The sequence below is a fragment of the Lycium barbarum genome, chromosome 7, assembly GCF_019175385.1.
Source record: "Lycium barbarum isolate Lr01 chromosome 7, ASM1917538v2, whole genome shotgun sequence".
NCBI classification, from domain to species: domain Eukaryota; kingdom Viridiplantae; phylum Streptophyta; class Magnoliopsida; order Solanales; family Solanaceae; genus Lycium; species Lycium barbarum.
Window position 1 is genome coordinate 132,911,118 of NC_083343.1, and position 17,902 is coordinate 132,929,019.

Genomic DNA, 17,902 nt, shown 5'->3' on the forward strand with positions numbered 1-17,902 from the left:
TATAAGATAATCGAAGTATAATGAACAATAGATAGTATCAGAAATCAAAGCACAAGAAACTACAAGAACAATTCTACGACTACTAGTATGAAAGGGAAAATGTTGGATAAGCTGGACAACGCTCAATTACCTACTAACCTTCTACCTAATCGGTGTCCTTCATAATCTCTTAGCTAAAGTCACGTCCTCGTTAGCTGGAACAACAAAATACCCAGTAAAATTTCACAATGGGGTCCGGAGATAATAAGATGCACGCAGATCTTACTCTAATTTTGAGAGACTACAAGAATAATACTACGACTACTAGTATGAAATGGAAAATGTTGGATAAGCGGAACAACGCTCAATTACTTATTAACCTTCTGCCTTAATATGTGTCCCTCATAATCTCTTATCTAAAATCACGTTCTCGATAAGCTCGAATAATAATATACCCAGTTAAATTCCCCAAAGTGAGATCCGGAGAGGGTACGGTGTACGTAAATCTTACTCTAATCTTGAGAGGTAGAGAAGCCTTTTCCGATTAAAAAAAAAAAGTCAAAAAATGGGGTGCTGGCAAGCGAGGAAGAAAGTGACCATATGACACGTGCATATCAATGGCACTACCTGCAAACTTGCCAGGGGATATAAACAACGTTTGAGAAATACACACACATAGGCATCGGCGTTTATTTTTTTCCAGAGGAAAACAACCGGGCAAATAACCCCCACTTTTATACTCTGATGACAGAGCAAATAGGTTTCAGGTCGGTACAATTGTGTGTATTTCCCAACCCCACACCCCCAAGAAGTTGCTCATGAACTATACCAGCACTTTTTATAGTGGAAAATTTACTACTGAATTACCGATGTGGGAGAAAATGTAACCGGTGGGCCTTCCTTTGTATTACGAAAATAGTAAAAGAGTTCGCTCTTTGCACGATCATGAGAAGAAATAGACATTCGTTTTATTAAAGAAATACCTCAATTTATTTCACTTAAACATATTAATTCTCAAAAATCAAAATACTTAAATTATTGTTAGCCATATACTGTGAATCCACAAAATTTAGTAGAAACAAAAAAATCAATAGGAAGACCAGCTCCTCATACCCTTGTAAGATGAATTTAAAGTTAGATATTGATTTTTTAAATTTTTTTGGTCAAACTGTGTTGAAATCTTTTTTTTTTAAGGGTGGGTGTGTGGGTGTGTGTGTATTGTACTTGAAATAAACATAATAAAATACAAAAATAAAAATAAAAAATTGATTAGATTATACTTGTATTGTTTTCAAATTAAAATCTAATCGAATGTTGGAGTTATGCTTGTTATACCCCATTTTAACCAAGGTCAAAATGGTTTATAACATTCCCATAATTTCGGGATTAATTAAAGTTAAGGAGCCGCCACCTAATTATTTATGGTGAATTAGTACACCTAAAGTTAATTAGTCATTGTCTAGAGTTAACTCAATTTTAAAGATTACAAAACCAAAAGATTCTAGATACAACAACAACAACATACCCAGTCGAATCCCACAATGTGGGGTCTGAGGAGAGTAAAGTGTACGCAAATCATACCCCCACCTTGGAAGGTAGAGAGGCTAAAAGATTCTAGATAAGAGTTCAATTAATCTAAAGCAAAGGTATTAAACATCCTCTAAGATCCATTAACAATGATTAACCGACCGGACTTATGTTAATTAAAAGGCTAAGTGTGAGCGTAAAAATGTTTAAAGAGTGACTTTTTTATTTTAAGAAAAAGGTACTGAGTTAAACGAAAATGAACTACAATATTAGACTAACTAGAGAAGTCATCCAGTTCATGTTTAAAGTAAAATGGCTTTTTGGTGTCTTTGTAAAAAACTGATTAAAAGTAGACTCAAAAATAGAAGACCAATGTTTGGACTTAAGAATTGAAAAGTAACGCAAACTTAAAGAAAGAAAAATGTTTTTTTTTTTTTTAAGAGTAAAGAAACAAATTAACTTGAGAAAAGTTTCCAGATCCTTGTCTTAGCAATTAACTCATGGGCTTTGTAGTGCAGAAAAGCTCAATTTGAAGTGATGAAAAATGTAACAGTTGAGAAAGAGTCCAAGTTAAACTTTTCAAAGGATATTATTTTGGGACCATTTTTGTCAGAATCTAATGATCTATGAACTGTCTAATAGAGTTATAACCTATAATATTACTCAATTTAAAAACGTCACACAAGGCAAGCAACAAGTAAAGAGAAATAGATTGGTAGTCAAAATAAAGCTAATTAGCGTGATAGGGAGCGGAATAGCCGTTACTTTCTCCTCTCCCCTCTTTCATTTTGTTCGGATGTATTTGATGGAATGGGAGATAGGAGTGACTGAAGACTATAGATGTAGATTCCTGACTTAGCAAAGACATGGAGTCCTGTATTAAAATGCCTCGCGATATCAGCGTCGTTGAGTCTCAAGTGAGATTCTTGGGCTCTGGTGTACATGTCAAACAAAGAAGAAATGGGAGAAATAGGAATTAGAAAGAGTAAGATAATCCTTAATAATGTACAAAAATAAACAAGACAATCACATAAACATTATACCAAATTCTCTTTCACAATAGTATAAAATTTGCTGATCAAGACATAACTCCAAACGTTAGCAAATACAGTAAGATGAAGACACTAATATTCATTTCCAGACAACCCTATATGTATCCCTTCTGTGACAATATTTAGGCAGATAATAACAAGGAATTATGCAGTTATATCCCTAAGACATGAACAATATTCTAACTTGTTAATTTTAACTATGACTTCGTGGGTTATGAAACAAAAGCCATTAGACTAACAACTACAAGTATATCATTTTAACGTTGGGCAAGGATAATGATATGGCTCATGAACATGATATCCAAAACTAAGACATAAATATCTTGTTAGTAATATTTTAAACACAATATGGCCAGAACGTAATTCTTAAATTATGAAATCCATACAGATAATATAAAAATCTAACTCATGGTCTCTAACAACTTGTCAAAACAGAATCTTCAATCAATTTATAAGTTCCAACTATAGCATGGTAAACACAGTAACCTATCAAATGAAAATTATAAGTATTAGTTTAGATCTAACCTTTTTGTGGTGCAGTGAACTAGGATGTCGGGGCCTCGAACCTACTCTCTTGTTATGAACAGATCAGAACCTCGACACAAATGAGTTCGAAAGTGTATGTTGTGGCTAAAGTCCGCTGAGCTTGAATGAAAAGCTTAAGCAATTCTAATATTTAGAGTAGTAGTCAAGATGAAAATATTGAGTGTGGTAAAGTTTGTTGGTTGTTGAAGGTCTTTTCGGCTGAGTGTTTAAGGTAATATTTATAGGTGAATGCTAGAGCTGTTTGAAATTAAAACCAAAATCTCTGAAAGTACTGATTTCACTGAGATTTCTGAAAAAGGGTGTCTCGTCCTTTTAAATTCACCTTTGACTGAATCTTGTGGTTGAAAGAGAAGAGAGAGGGTAATACAATTTCTTGCACAAAAATAGCAGGACAAACTCTGCTTTAGGAATGGAGAGGTTTGGATTTTTTGCTGAAAATATGACAGAGGGGAGGCGTGGAGAGAGGAAATTACTACTCCCTTCGTCCCAAAAAAGATTGTCCTCTTTTGACTTGACACAAAATTTAAGAAATAAAGGAAGGTTTTTGAAATGTGTGGTCCAAAATAAGTCTTAGATACTTGTGTGACTGTAAATCATCTCATAAAGTTAAATTCTTTCTAAATATAGAAAGGGGACAATTTTTTTAGGACAGACTAAAAAGGAAAGGAGGACAATATTTTTGGCACAGAGGAGTACTTGGGTTTGACTCTTTGGAGACTTGAGCTCGTGGCGAGTCGAATTTAATTGGTTTTGGGCCATTATTGGACAGATTTTGGACATAACATATGGGTTGGGTCTTCAACATTGGTGATTAATTAGCTAGGTGAGTTGTGGATACACGAATTGGGCTTATTTTGAATGTAAAACGTGGGCTGCTGGTGGGTCTATGTAATGGACAATATTTTAGCTTATTTTAGGATTTAAACCTATTTTCCATTGTATTTCCTTGAGCTTCTTTATATTAACAAAATACTACATGTATCTAACAATAATAATAATTTAGTAACTAGTGGACTTTACCATGATAATTTCATTATTAATAGATAAAAATATAAGTAAGGTAATAATAGAATAAAAAAATATTATATAGATTATACTTTATGAATAATATGTAATGGGTAGATAATAATATAATAATATGAGGTATTAATAAAGTAACAATACTTTAAAATAATAATAATAATAATAATAATAATAATAATAATAGTTATTAATAATAAATATAGTAGAGGTATCAATAGTAATAGTTAAAATATTTAGTTTAATAATAACTTGAAGCTCAAGGAAATGAATTTGGAAGAAAGGAGGGACAAAATTGAGTGTCAACAATGCTCATCAAACCTATCTCTCATGATGACTCATCCAATTAAACTTCTTTTCTGGATTCAACGGAGAACATATTTTGCTACATATGAAAAGATTAAAAAGAAAGCATAATTTCCTTTTTTGAGGGTTCGTGCTCATAAATAATGGTGTAATTGTCTAATAATGGCTAAAGTTAACCCGCATCTCCACAAGAGTAGACATACTCACCGTTTTAACCATAGATAGTTAGCCTCCCTAATTGTTCGGAAAGAGTGAAGACGTTAATTAACAGTATTTTCCTCTTATTTTAATAACGTAAAACATCTTCTTGAATACAAAAGGTACCACAAGTTAGAAAGAACGGCTTTTGAAATTCTCAAAATAAGAATTAAAAAAAATAGAAAAAAATTAAAATGTCAGAAAGATAAATGTGTGTAAAATATAAAAAAGAAACAATCATTAACAATATATTGCATGACATCTTATAAAGTGCGGTTCTCAGTAAATCTAATAAGTTATAAATTTTGAGATAAGATTATAATTTTGCATAAGTTTATGTGCAAATATATTGCAACATTTCTACTTTCATGAATAGGAAGAGAGGGAGGAAAATTAGAGCAACATTTCTACTCTTTTTTTCTTTTTGCCTAAAAACTGGATTATCATTAAGCAACACAAACATCGAAATAAAACGTGCATAAGCCATTTGAGTTTTAAAGGCAGTTCTCCTCTAATTCATCTTTTTCCATATCCAACAAACCCAAAAAATAAACAAAAAATAGAGCAAGTATCATCGGGGAAAAGAAAGAAATCATATACTCCCTCCGTCCCAAAAAGATTGTCTCAATTTCCTTATTAGTTTGTCCCAAAAAGATTAACACATTTCTATATTTAGAAACAATTTAACTTTATGAGATGATTTACAACCACACAAAAATCTAAAGCTTGTTTTGGACTACACATTTCAAAAGTCTTCCTTTATTTTTTAAATTTTGTGTCAAGTCAAACTAAGACAATTTTTTTGGGATGGAAGGAGTATAAAAATATCTAAGATATTACACAGCTTCTCCACCGACTTCCTCCTCCATTAGCAACTTCCTTCAGCCACCATCCTCCTCTTCGGACTGGGTTCCTCTCCATTTCCCTTCTCTCAATTTTTCTCAAGTTCTATCTTAGATTAGAGATACATGGCATGGGTTATAATTAATGACTAAGATTTAATTGACTAAAATAAGGCCCTAACCATAGTTCATATAATTAATAACTTATCCATAAATATATTAAAATATTTTCTCTCTCTTCCTATTTTAATATTCCATCTTTTTTTTCCATCATGACAATTTTTTAATGGTGATATTTTCCATAATATAGACAACTCTTTCAGAAATATACAATTACCAATTGAATAATGGAGTCTATATTATGTGAATTAGTAAGCATCATAATTGAAAAAATGAAAAATATCACCAATTGAATAATGGGTCTATTGGGGGAAAAAATTAAGTGGCAAAAGATAATCGGGTAAATCAGAAAAGATATTTTACTGAGTAGAAAAAGTAAAATAGGTAGAGAGAAAAAAATATTCTAATATATTAATGGATAAGTTATTAATTATATGAACTATGGTTAGGGTCTTATTTTAGTCAATTAAATCTTAGCCATTAATTCTAACCCATGTCATGTGTCTCTAATCTAAGGTAGAACTTGGGGAAAATAGAGAGAAGGGAAATGGAGAGGAGCCCAATCCCTCCTCTTCATCATTACTTCTGCATGCTTTGACTCGTCAAATTCCTCCTATTCCTCAGCACTACCGTAATCGGTTGTTCTTGTGCTACTATCATATAATCATATCCAAGAAGAGTGATGTTCTTAACTAATGCAATAATTCCATTTTGCAACAAAGTTTTACAATGTCTCTATTTATAGGACAACAATATGGGATACCAAATGGTGTCATGAACATGGCTATAATTATTATTTAGGAGTTATGGTAATAAAAAGTTGTGGGAGTAATGGAAATAAAGACCATTAAATCTTTTACATTAATAAAGAATATGAATGAATGATTGACACATATATAGATTACTTCTGTTTTGCTGGAGACTTTTCAAATTCTTTTTCCTCCATTAATAAGGAATACTTAGGAGAAATTGTCAAAAAAAATAAGAAAAAAGATAAATAGAATCATTGGCTAAAAAAAGGTGTCACATTACCATTCTTTTTCCTATATATATATATATATATATATATTACTATATAGAAATGCGAAGAGGAGGACGATCAAGGGCAAAATTGACATTTAGTTCAGTTAGTGCAGGGTAGAATGATAACTTTCATGTTAGATATCATAAGAAATTCTTACGTGAAGCATCTTTCATGTCTCATTGCAGAAAGCTCTTTCAATATGTTTCATCTCTCAATGTGTTCACTCTAGAAGCTCTTTCAGTTTTCATACTACATTTTTCAGACTTTCAACAGTGCTCTTTCAGTCTTGTTCATCTTATTCGCTATTCAGGTATGCCTATATTCAATTTTTGCACAGATATTCATTCATTCTCTTCTGATTTTCCTATTTCATAGTTGAAGTTCACGGATGATTTGGTCAATGGTAAAACCGAGTTCTTGAACTGATTTTTCAACGCTTAGCTCACGTGGCTTTTCTCCCCGTAATTCTAGAAGAATCAGATCATCCATCTTCTGTTCCAATAATAGAGAAACATAGACTCTTTCACCAGTCTTTAGACTAATCTTTTCTCCAATAGATAGTCAAAGCAATTACATCAGTCCGTGGTTTTGCCTGGAAATTACTGTATGAATGATAGTCATGATATGTGAATATTCTGTATATTTTCCCTATTAGTTATATGAAACATGACAAAATTTCCATGTCAGTCAAAAAGAAAAATCTAATAGATGGAGTGGTAATATATAATGGAACAAAATTTTCATGTTGGTGCTTCCCAAAGGTCTCATCTTTTAAACAGGATTTGCCAAGTGTCTATGAAAAGATACACTCTTGTTCTTCCTTTGCACGTCTACTTGAAGCGATGTTATGTTTAATATGTACTCATATGTCATCTAAAATTTCAATTAACTAGTAAGTTTAGAAATTATTAAGCAAAGATAATACTGTGTGTTATGTACTAATGTATCTTCTACATTTTTAGTTAACTGAGAATTGAGGTTTAGAAATGCTTACACAAGGATATATGGGTGACAGACAATAAAAAGGTCTTACCACCACAATCTTGATTTTCGGCATTTTGCAAAAGAAAATAGTATTATATCGGCTTTGCTACTACCATTATTGGTCCCTTTTTAAAATTTAAAAAATACACAAAGAAAATATGAGGAATAAATTGATCTAAACGTACTACAAAAATTATGAATGTTATAAAAGACTCTTATCGGCCTTTTTGTCCGGATGCTCTTGTGCGCATGCAGTTCCTTTTCCTTTCCATTCATTCCTCTGGACTTGGGAACTTTTTTTGATTTCGTATGCACATTGGAAATATACTGTCTCAAAAAAAAAAAAAAAAACTGTTTCTTTCTAATTTAAGGTTGTCTATTGCAAACGATGTGTTTCTTTATGTTTCTATCACTAATATGTTGTCCATTTAACAGGCTGTGATTCATTAGCTATAATTTTATTTTTACCAGACAGATTTTACTAGCCAAAAGTACAGGAATTTGCCTCCTTTTGCTTAGAGTTGGTGGAGAATTGGGTTCGATCAAATTCGTTTTTAGAAGTTTCCTCAGTTGAAGTGGTTTCTTCCATGCTATCACATTACAGTGATGAATGTACTTCTGAGTATGGTGGTAACTGGTAATAGCATAAAGAGAATCTTAGCTGACCTTGCTGGTAACTATGTGGATATGGCGATTCGGAGTCTTTAAGTTCTCCAAATTGCCTTTTTTTTTTTCCTAATCCTGTTTGTGATCTTGTGCTTAAATTTTCCTCATGCTCATATTTTAAGAATAGTTGAGGTTTCTTAGAATAGTTCTCAGGATTTTCTCTATCTCTAATTCAGGAGTTTGACAATGATTTTATTATTTAACAAGTCATGGCTAATGTTCGTTTCTCTTTTTAGCCACAGAAAAAGAAATGACCTTTTTCTCCTGTACTAATTACCATGTATTTTGAATGTATTTGTATAATGCCATCAACTTAGTAGATGTAAGTGTCAATGTCATGGAAGAACTTATCACCCTGTTGCTAATATAAAATGCAAATGAGAAGTTGGAGAAAAGATGTTGTCTCAAAAGAAAATTATAGTAAATGCTTCATGGATGTTATGACCCCGCTTTTGTCTACTTTTATCTTGAGAAATTCCTTTGTAGTGCAATATTAGTAATGGTAGAGCACACGATACTGCTATAATTCTGCACTCTATCTTCTGCTTGAAAATATGTGGAGCTCCAAGTCGGGTTTGCATTTATTCCATGGCACAATTCTTGTGAATTTTTTAAGGAATACCCTTTTTAAGTCAAGTGTATTTTCCAGATTAATTGCATTTCACTTCTTAAAGGATCCTGAAAACAAAAAAAAAATTGTGCAGAATAGTTACTGTGCAATGATGGAATAACAGCAGTGCTTTCGGGAAGTTTTGGGCACTCACTTTGTTTTAGGCTTTCACTTTTAAGCGTACACTAGACCCTTGTGGTCCGACCCTTCCCCGAACCCCATGTATAGCGGGAGCTTAGTGCACCGAGCTGCCCTTTCAAATAAAGCTAAATGGAACTTAGTTTCGCACCGACTACATCATAAATGAAATTAATTACAAATACAATATACGCGAAAATGGAGTGCCTTGGCTACTCTGGCGTACATATGTCAGGGGTAAACACATGTTCAGTATATATAGAGCGCAATGTTAATTCTTGTAGATTCTGAAACATCTTTATGTAAGCTAATATTTCCTGCAGTATGCTGTTTTGCCTTTAAATTTAGCAGTCTTTTATAAAAGCTGAAAGTCCGCCGAGTGATGTTAATTTAGATCATGATGAATTCTCTTTGTGCGTGTTCTTGGTATTAAGTTTCTGCATTTTCTTCCTTTCAACCAATTCCTTTTCTGATATGCAATTATTTCTTTTATTGGAATAATAGTTCGTCTATAGAGTATATGAGGGTTTAATCTTTGCTCAAGAATATTGGTGTGCTGACAATATCCTTTACCATTTATAATTCTTGGAGTTACTATGGGCATCTCCTTCAAAAAATTATATGCTCTGGGTTCAACTTTGACAATATATCCATTTTGAAACAACCTGAGAACTAGCATTTACCTATACATACAAATGTACATTGCCATGTTAATGAAGTTGCTCTTGGATGATTCGATGCTTTAGTATGAACTCCAGAAGAATAACATGTCTCCTATGTAGCTAACATTGAAGTATCTTTCTTTCAATTGCATTCTCAATATTATTGCTTTTGCTTGCAGCATAACGTAAGGCCATTTTCTCGAGGACATTGGAGATGATCAGATGGTTTGACATAGAGCAAGAATTCTACATCCCGAAGAATAATGTGTGTGAATGTTGATGGCATATAAAGATGAATCTATTCACATGTTCTCACTTCTCAGGATTGATATTAATATTTTTTTGTTTGAAGAACAACCGCTTAAGAATGTCAAATCTGATTTTACTTCCATATAGACCATGTGTTGTAGGACCAGCCACCACCAAGTCTTTTGTCAAAGAAAAGAAAGTGGTTTAGATATTATTGAATCCAGCATGGTATACAAGACCAACATACAAGACGAGGCCACTTAATGACAAGTTAACAACAAGCTTTGAGCAGCTGCGGAGTTGAACAGAGTGTTGATAATGGGTCAGCCTTGCAAGAAGAAGCATGGTGAAAAAGATAGTTGTTTGAAGGGCGCCGCACTTATGTCATTCTTGCACATACTGTAAAGTAGAACTATATTGTACCCGTGTTATACTAAAATCTCTCTTGTTTATGGTTATTTATTATCCTTGATTTCGGTATGAATCATGTTGGGCACCAACCATCTAGTATTACTACTATATAGAAACGTGAGTTTCTACGCAGTAGCAAAACTTCGTCGTCAGGTCCTCCCCAAAAATTCAAAGCTTCGTCGTCAGGTCCTCCCAAAAAAAAAAAAAAAAAAAAAAAAGATGAGCCCCAATCTTCTTTAATAGTAGAAAAATTATTAAAAAAAAGTTAATAGTAGAAAAAATATTTAAAAAAAAGGTGAGCCCCAAGATTTTATAATAGTAGAGATTAAAAAAATAAATTTAAGGTGAGGTCCACTATTCTATAATAGTAAAGATTAAAAAACAAATAAGGTAGTGTTCACGTGGAGAATTAGGAGACAATTGCAAAAATAAAAATAAAAAATTAAGATGGGTCCACGTGAAGAAGTAGGAGATAATTTGCTAGGAAAAAATTAAGGTGGAGTCCACGTGAAGAAGTTGAAGACAATTGCAACAGAAAAAATAGGATATTTAAATAATGATAATAAGTTCAGAAAATGTTAAAGGTACGCTTAGAGAAAATGTAAAGAAGAGAAGTTCGGGAAAAAAGAAATAACGATTTAAATTGAACACAAAAATTATTAAAGAAGTCATAAAACCAAAACATTTAAAACTTATACCTTTGGGTATAAGTTTAGATACATACGTTTCACACCAATAATGAGAAATAACATCAAGAAGACGAAATATAAACGATCTTAAAAATAATTAAGTGGGGTCTACTCTTCTATAATAGTAGAAATTTTATTAAAAAATAAATAAACTGGAGCCACTTTTCTATAATAGTACAAATAAAAAAAAAACAAATTTAAGGTGGGCCCCCTCTTCCATAATAGTAGAGATAAAAAAAATAAAGTGAAATCCACGTGAAGAATTAGGAGATCCACCTCCTACTCATGTAAAAAAGAAAAAATTAACAAAAAATAATTAGGAGATCCACCTCCTACTCATGTAAAAAAGAAAAAATTAACAAAAAATAAGGTGAGGATCCACATGTGTGTTGTGGGTCCTACAAAAACTTTCTCCCTTTTTTTTAGGCTTATTGTCACTCATGCCCTTATTTTGTGTAGCTGTTTAATTTTTGTCCCTAAAAAAAAGAAAAAAAAAATTATGAGATATAAATTTATATTTCTGCATCATAGTATCTCATAAGTTATGTTCCACACCATTAAAAACTTATGGCCACTACGCATTAAATTTAGCAAAAATAACAGCTCATGTCTATTTGGAAAAAATATTTACCTGAAACGACTCATATTTTTAATATTACCCAAAATCAAAATAACCCTTTTATACATTATTATACACTGTTATATAAGATCGACACATTATGTACAATAAGTGTATAATGTTGTATATCGTGTGTATAAACACTATTGTAAAAGAAGCTGGTTATACATATGTAAATTAAAAATATAACTACGTGGATATAATATTTTATGCTGGATTGTATATTATTGAAATTATTCCGAAAATTAATTGCTTAAGGCAAAAATTAAATACCAGCCCATTTGAAGCACAATTCGTGCAATGTCTTCCATTTTTTCAGTTTTTAATTTGTAATAGACAAATTCTCTTTTTTAAAACTAAACTATATAAAAACATGAGTTGAAGAATTGGATCATTAACCAAGGGCAATTTGGTCAAAGCACTTGCCATTTTCATTAGTTAAAAGTCGAACCTTACTGTAGCTTAGTATTAAATACATTCGTACTTTTTCAATTTTGCCCCTGTTCATAAAAATTGCATCACAACAGATGATGTCATCTCAAGTGGCAGATATTAATTATGTTTTTGGTCATGTGTCACTTTTACACTCCTTTTACTTTTCACTATTTTATTATGCTCACATAATTCCACTTAATAAACAAATAACATTTGTGTATACTTAAAATATTTATATTTTAAAATAACAGAGAATTTAATTACTTTTTCATTTTTATTCTTACTCTAATAAATGTAAAAAGAGATTAATGTCATAAAAAAAAAATATTAAACGGAGATCAAATAATAAATAAGGTAAATTAGTCAAATTATAATTCTAATTGACGTTTCCTTAAAAAACCTTGCAAAAGATAACATGACAAGCAAAATGAGCTAAACCAAGAATATTCACCAAAAATTAAAAAATAGTAGTTCTTCATTTAAATAGAAAATCAAATTTCTACTTTGTTTCATTTTAAACATGTAAAATTAATTTAATAATTTGAATTACAATTATCCAAATTAAAATTTGATAAAAAAATAATAAGCATTGTTTAGGTCCAATTTACATACATTAACAATAGAATATTTTACACCTTTAAAATAATCGAATTAAGATTCAAAGTATCAACCGATACTTAAATATTGCTATTGTTTTGTCTCAAAGAGAGGAAAATAGTTTCCTTTTAAACAAGTCTTCTCTTTTAAAAAGTATTAATAAATTTTTGCAAACTTTGTATTCGTAACAAACATTAATATAATAAAATTTTGGATACGGAGCACAAACTATAATGTTATATGAATCGTGTTTTGAACATAATATATATATATATATATATATATATATATATATATATATATATATATATATATATATATATATACATATATGTGTGTGTGTGTGTGTGTGTGTGTGTGTGCATAAAAACAGCGCAAACTTATGTATGTTTATTAGCAATATAAAATATACGTATACTATCACTATCCAAACATAACTATATACACATAGATATACTATAATTTAAAGTGTTGGGCCCGTCTAGTTTCTATCCTTTAGAAGAGTCAGTTTAAGAGCACCTTCGTCGTCCGTCTGTGGGCCCCCAAAAAATTTTGGGCCCACATATTTTTTAAACACCCGCTTTTTAATAAACCCACTTCAGTTGCTTTTCACTTCTATAGGGTATAATATTATATAGGGATTACTTTCAATCCAGAAACTTCTCACATATTTTTTAATGACCGCATAAAAAAAAAAACTTTTGGGCCCTATATTAAACAGTCCATAAAAAATAAAAAATAATTGTAACAAAAAATTGTGGATCCCATATATATTAAACAACAACTAATATTTAAAAAAAAAAAGTGGGCCTCATATTAAACATCATGCGTATTCGTAGCAAACACTAATATAATAAAGTTTTAAATACGAAGCATAAACTAAAAAATTGTGGATCCCATATATATTAAATAACAACTAATATTTAAAAAAAAAGTGAGTCCCATACTAAACACCATGCGTATTCGTAGCAAACACTAATATAATAAAGTTTTAAATACGGAGCATAAACTACAATGTTATATTAGTCGTATTTTGAACATAGTATCTCATATTGACAAAGTCAAGCAACATATAAAAAAAAAAAGGGTGCAGACTTTGTATTCTTAGCAAAAACTAATATAATAAAGTTTTAGATACGGAGCACAAATTACAATGTTATATTAATCGTGTTTTGAACATAGTACATATAAATACGAACATAGTATCTCATATTGACAAAATCAAGCAACATATAAAAATAAAAATAAAAGTTGCAGACTTTGTATTGTTAGTAAACACTAATATAATAAAGTTTTAGATACGGAACACAAATTACAATGTTATATCAATCGAGTTTTGAACATAGTACATATAAAAAACAAATTGGGTCCCATATTAAACAGGTTCATAAAAAAAAACAAAATTGTAAAAATAAATAAATTATGGGCTCCATATATATTAAACAACAACTAATATTAAAAAAAAATGGAGGCCCCATATTAAACACCATCCAGTATTAAAAAAAAGGTGCAACCCACCACATCCAAACTCACGGGAAAAAAAAAAGTGAACCCCATATTAACAAAATCAAGTAATATTAAAAAAAAAGTAAATCTCATATTAAAAAAGCAAACAATGTTATTTTTGGGCCCCATATTAAACAGGCTCATAAAAAAACAAAATTGTAAAAAAGAAATTGTGGGTCCCATATATATTAAACAACAACTAATATTAAAAAAAAATGTAGGCCTATATTAACATCATCCAGTATTTTAAAAAAAAGGTGGAACCCACCACGTCCAAACTCACGGGAAAAAAAAAGTGAATCTCATATTAACAAAATCAAGTAATATTAAAAAAAAAAAGGGAATCCCATATTAAAAAACAAACAATGTTAAAAAAATTATGGACCCCATATTAAATACCGTGCGTATTCGTAGCAAACACTAATATAATAAAGTTTTTAAATACGGAGCACAAACTACAATGTTATATTAATCGTGTTTTGAACATAGTATCCCATATTGACAAAATCAAGTAATATATAAAAAAAAATGAATCCCATATTAAAAAAATAACAATGTCAAAAAAAAAAAGTGCAGACTTTGTATTCTTAGCAAACACTAATATAATAAAATTTTAGATACGGAGCACAAATTACAATGTTATATCAATCGTGTTTTGAACATAGTATATATAAAAAAAATAAAAAATTGGGCCCCATATTAAACACCATGCGTATTCGTAGCAAACACTAATATAATAAAGTTTTAAATACGGAGCACAAACTATAATGTTATATTAATCGTGTTTTGAACATAGTATCTCATATTGACAAAATCAAGTTGTTATGTTCACTAAATATACTTAAAATATTTATATTTTAAAATTAGATAGAATTTAATACAAAAGACAACATGATAAGTAAAATGAGTTAAATCGAAAATATTTACTAAAAAAATTAAAAAATAGTATTTCTTCGTTTAGATAGAAAATCAATTTCTACAACAAGTCTTCTCTTTTAAAAAATATTAATAAATTTGCCGATTTTATATTCGTAGCAAACATTAATATAATAAAATTTTAGATATGGAGCACAAACTACAATGTTATATTAATCATATTTTAAACATAACATATACTCTATATTTTTATATATCTATAAAAATATATAATCACTATTCAAAGATAACTACATACACATAGATACACTATAATCTAAAGTGTTGGGCCCGTGCGGAGCATGGGCATAAGCGTCTAGTACTATATAGAAGAGCCATAAGAGAGACGACCAAAGGTAAAACCGTAATTTCACTCAATCATAAGAATATCTGCCTCACCTGTCCAATGTCAATTTCGTCCATCTCACAAAAATTCTGGCCACCACGCGTGTCTCAACACATTGGGAGGTGTAAATAAATCAATGGTAAATCTAAAAAAGTGGACCCCACTTTCTAGCTCATCTTCCAAGTATTTTTTTCTCTGTGGTAGAATCTTCCAAAGACCATACAGGAGAAATTGTCCGAAAAAATAAAAAAAAAAGATAAATAGGATCCTTACTACTATATATATATATATATATATATATATATATATATAAGTGACAATGTAAAGAATTTTATAGTACTTAGTTTTGTAACTATTTAGTTAGCTTGCCAACTAAAAGTACTTGATCTTCCAAATATATGTCCTTGTATTTGTTATTTATTATTTCAATACCAAAGTATATTTCCAATAACTCAATATATTTTAAACCCTTTTTGATAATTCATGACCTCTTAACCAACTTTTTGGATGTGAAATGTGTACCATGACTATTTCTATGTCTTATTTTTGTCCCTACTTTATTTCTTTTTTACGTAGGTTGACAACATCCAACTTAGTAAATATAATAAACTTTGAGTCCTTTGAAAATATTAGAAAAGTTGTTGATGGTGATGAGGTCATCTAATAGAAATAGTTATGCACAAAGATAATTAAAATGGTGACTTTGGAGAACTCATTTGGTACGGGTAGAGTACTCCATCGAGCATATTTTCTTAGTAATTCTAAAATTAACATTAAATTCTCCTAATATATTTTTTAATAAAAAATTTGTTTTGAATATATTAATAGGTTTAATGATCTAACATAATTATACAATGGGAAATAGATTTTAAAATGGATCCTTCAAATAAATATTAGCGAGAAGGAACAAAATCATTAGATATATTGTTGCACTGAGATATAATTTAATTATTTAAATTTAGCTAATTCTAATTTTCTTAGGCCGTAGCATAGTTATTATATCGTAAATTTAGAAAATATTCCACTAAGATTAAGAAAAATGAAAGAAAATATCATTTCACATTTTTTGAAAGGAGAAAAAAAAAATTAATTTTTCATATATCTTTTAAGTATTTTGAACTGTCAAGTATCGAGATTTATAGTACTTTTTACATAATTTTCAAATATGTAAATTTTATTCCCAAAAAACTTATTAAAGATTCTATGCCCAAATTCACGATCAAAATTAAACTGTTTGTCTCTGAAAATTCAAATCTTATTACATAAATTGGGACTAAAAGAGTACTTTGTTACCTAGATCTTGATTCTTGGCTCAACATGGGCTTCTTGAGACCGGTTTTTTCTACTACAGTCAAACCTTTTTATAACGGCACCCGCATATAACAACACCTCTCTATAATAGCTAAGATTTTTTGGAACAGATTTTTTATGTTATATTTTACTTCTTATATAAACATTTCACCTATAAAAGCAACAACCAACTTTATAGCAGTACGTTCTTTGTAAAATTACCCCCCATATAACAGCCATCTTCTTTTTTTGGTAATATAATAATTAACCATCTTTATAAAATAGAATATCTATAATTACCAATAATAAGAGTAGAAATTTTGACTAAATATTTGATCATTTAATACACTATTTATGACAAAAAAAATATCATATGAATATATATATTTTCATCATTAGATGATTTTCCTCCGTTATACAAAATGTGATTAAGCTTAGAATTTGACAATTAAAAATGAAAATTTAATTTTATGCATCTTTTTTGCCTATAACAGCGAAGTATTATTTAAATATCAATGCTGTTATAGGTGTATAACGGTCATTCTCTATAACAGCTGAAAAATTTCGGATTCAACCATGCTGTTATAAAGAGGTTTTACTGTATATAAAAGAGCCTAGTGTGGAACGACCGAGGGCAAAATTGACATTTAGTTCATTTAGTGCAGGGGTAAAAGAGTAATTATACATGAATGAATTTTATCAAATATTTCCCTTCCTTTCTAGATTGTTTTCTTTGTCTTTCTCTTTCCTCTCACTTGCAGATCAAGAGAGAAGAAGATGACTCAACAATTGCTAAGGCCTAAAAGGCAAAGGAATAGGCCAAGTACTCGATCATCTTTCTCAAATCTCTTCTTCTCCTTTGTGATCAGAGTTGTACCATAAATTTGGTTTATTTAAAAATCTTTTTAGAAACAACCAAATTCTATATGTTTCACGCCTCTAGCTTCATTGACCTCTTTCAATAAACCAGGAATATATATGGTTAATTTTTATATGTTCTTGTACTCCCTCTGTTTCAATTTATGTGAACTTATTTCCTTTTTAGTCCGTGTCAAAATGAATAACCTCTCTCCTAATTTGAAAATAAATTCAATTTATGAAATGATTTACGCCCAGTTAAATGAGTTCTCATAACTTAAAATGTACTTTTTACTTTTTATGCCTTTTTGAT

The 17,902-nt window shown here is 30.2% G+C and overlaps 1 protein-coding gene and 1 long non-coding RNA gene across 8 annotated transcripts in view; both read left to right on the forward strand.

The window, feature by feature from the left end:
• The first annotated feature begins 6,691 nt into the window (after positions 1 to 6,691).
• Positions 6,692 to 10,423, forward strand: LOC132604561 (uncharacterized). 2 transcript variants are annotated; one of them, XR_009568756.1, is made up of 3 exons: positions 6,692 to 6,924; positions 8,034 to 8,271; positions 9,854 to 10,423. It is a non-coding gene; the product is annotated as an uncharacterized LOC132604561 (long non-coding RNA). The 2 variants fall into 2 exon arrangements; XR_009568755.1 differs by having other exon boundaries at positions 6,703 to 6,924; positions 8,070 to 8,271.
• Positions 10,424 to 17,305: 6,882 nt separating this feature from the next.
• Positions 17,306 to 17,902, forward strand: part of LOC132604562 (uncharacterized) — a 48,429-nt gene continuing 47,832 nt past the window's right edge. For 3 of the 6 annotated variants that reach the window (XR_009568760.1, XR_009568761.1, XR_009568759.1), the window contains exon 1: positions 17,432 to 17,554. The gene's annotated coding sequence lies outside the window, so the exon portion shown is untranslated. Of the gene's footprint in view, positions 17,555 to 17,902 lie in introns of all 6 variants that reach the window. The other 3 variants (XR_009568758.1, XM_060318122.1, XR_009568757.1) reach the window with 2 other exon arrangements.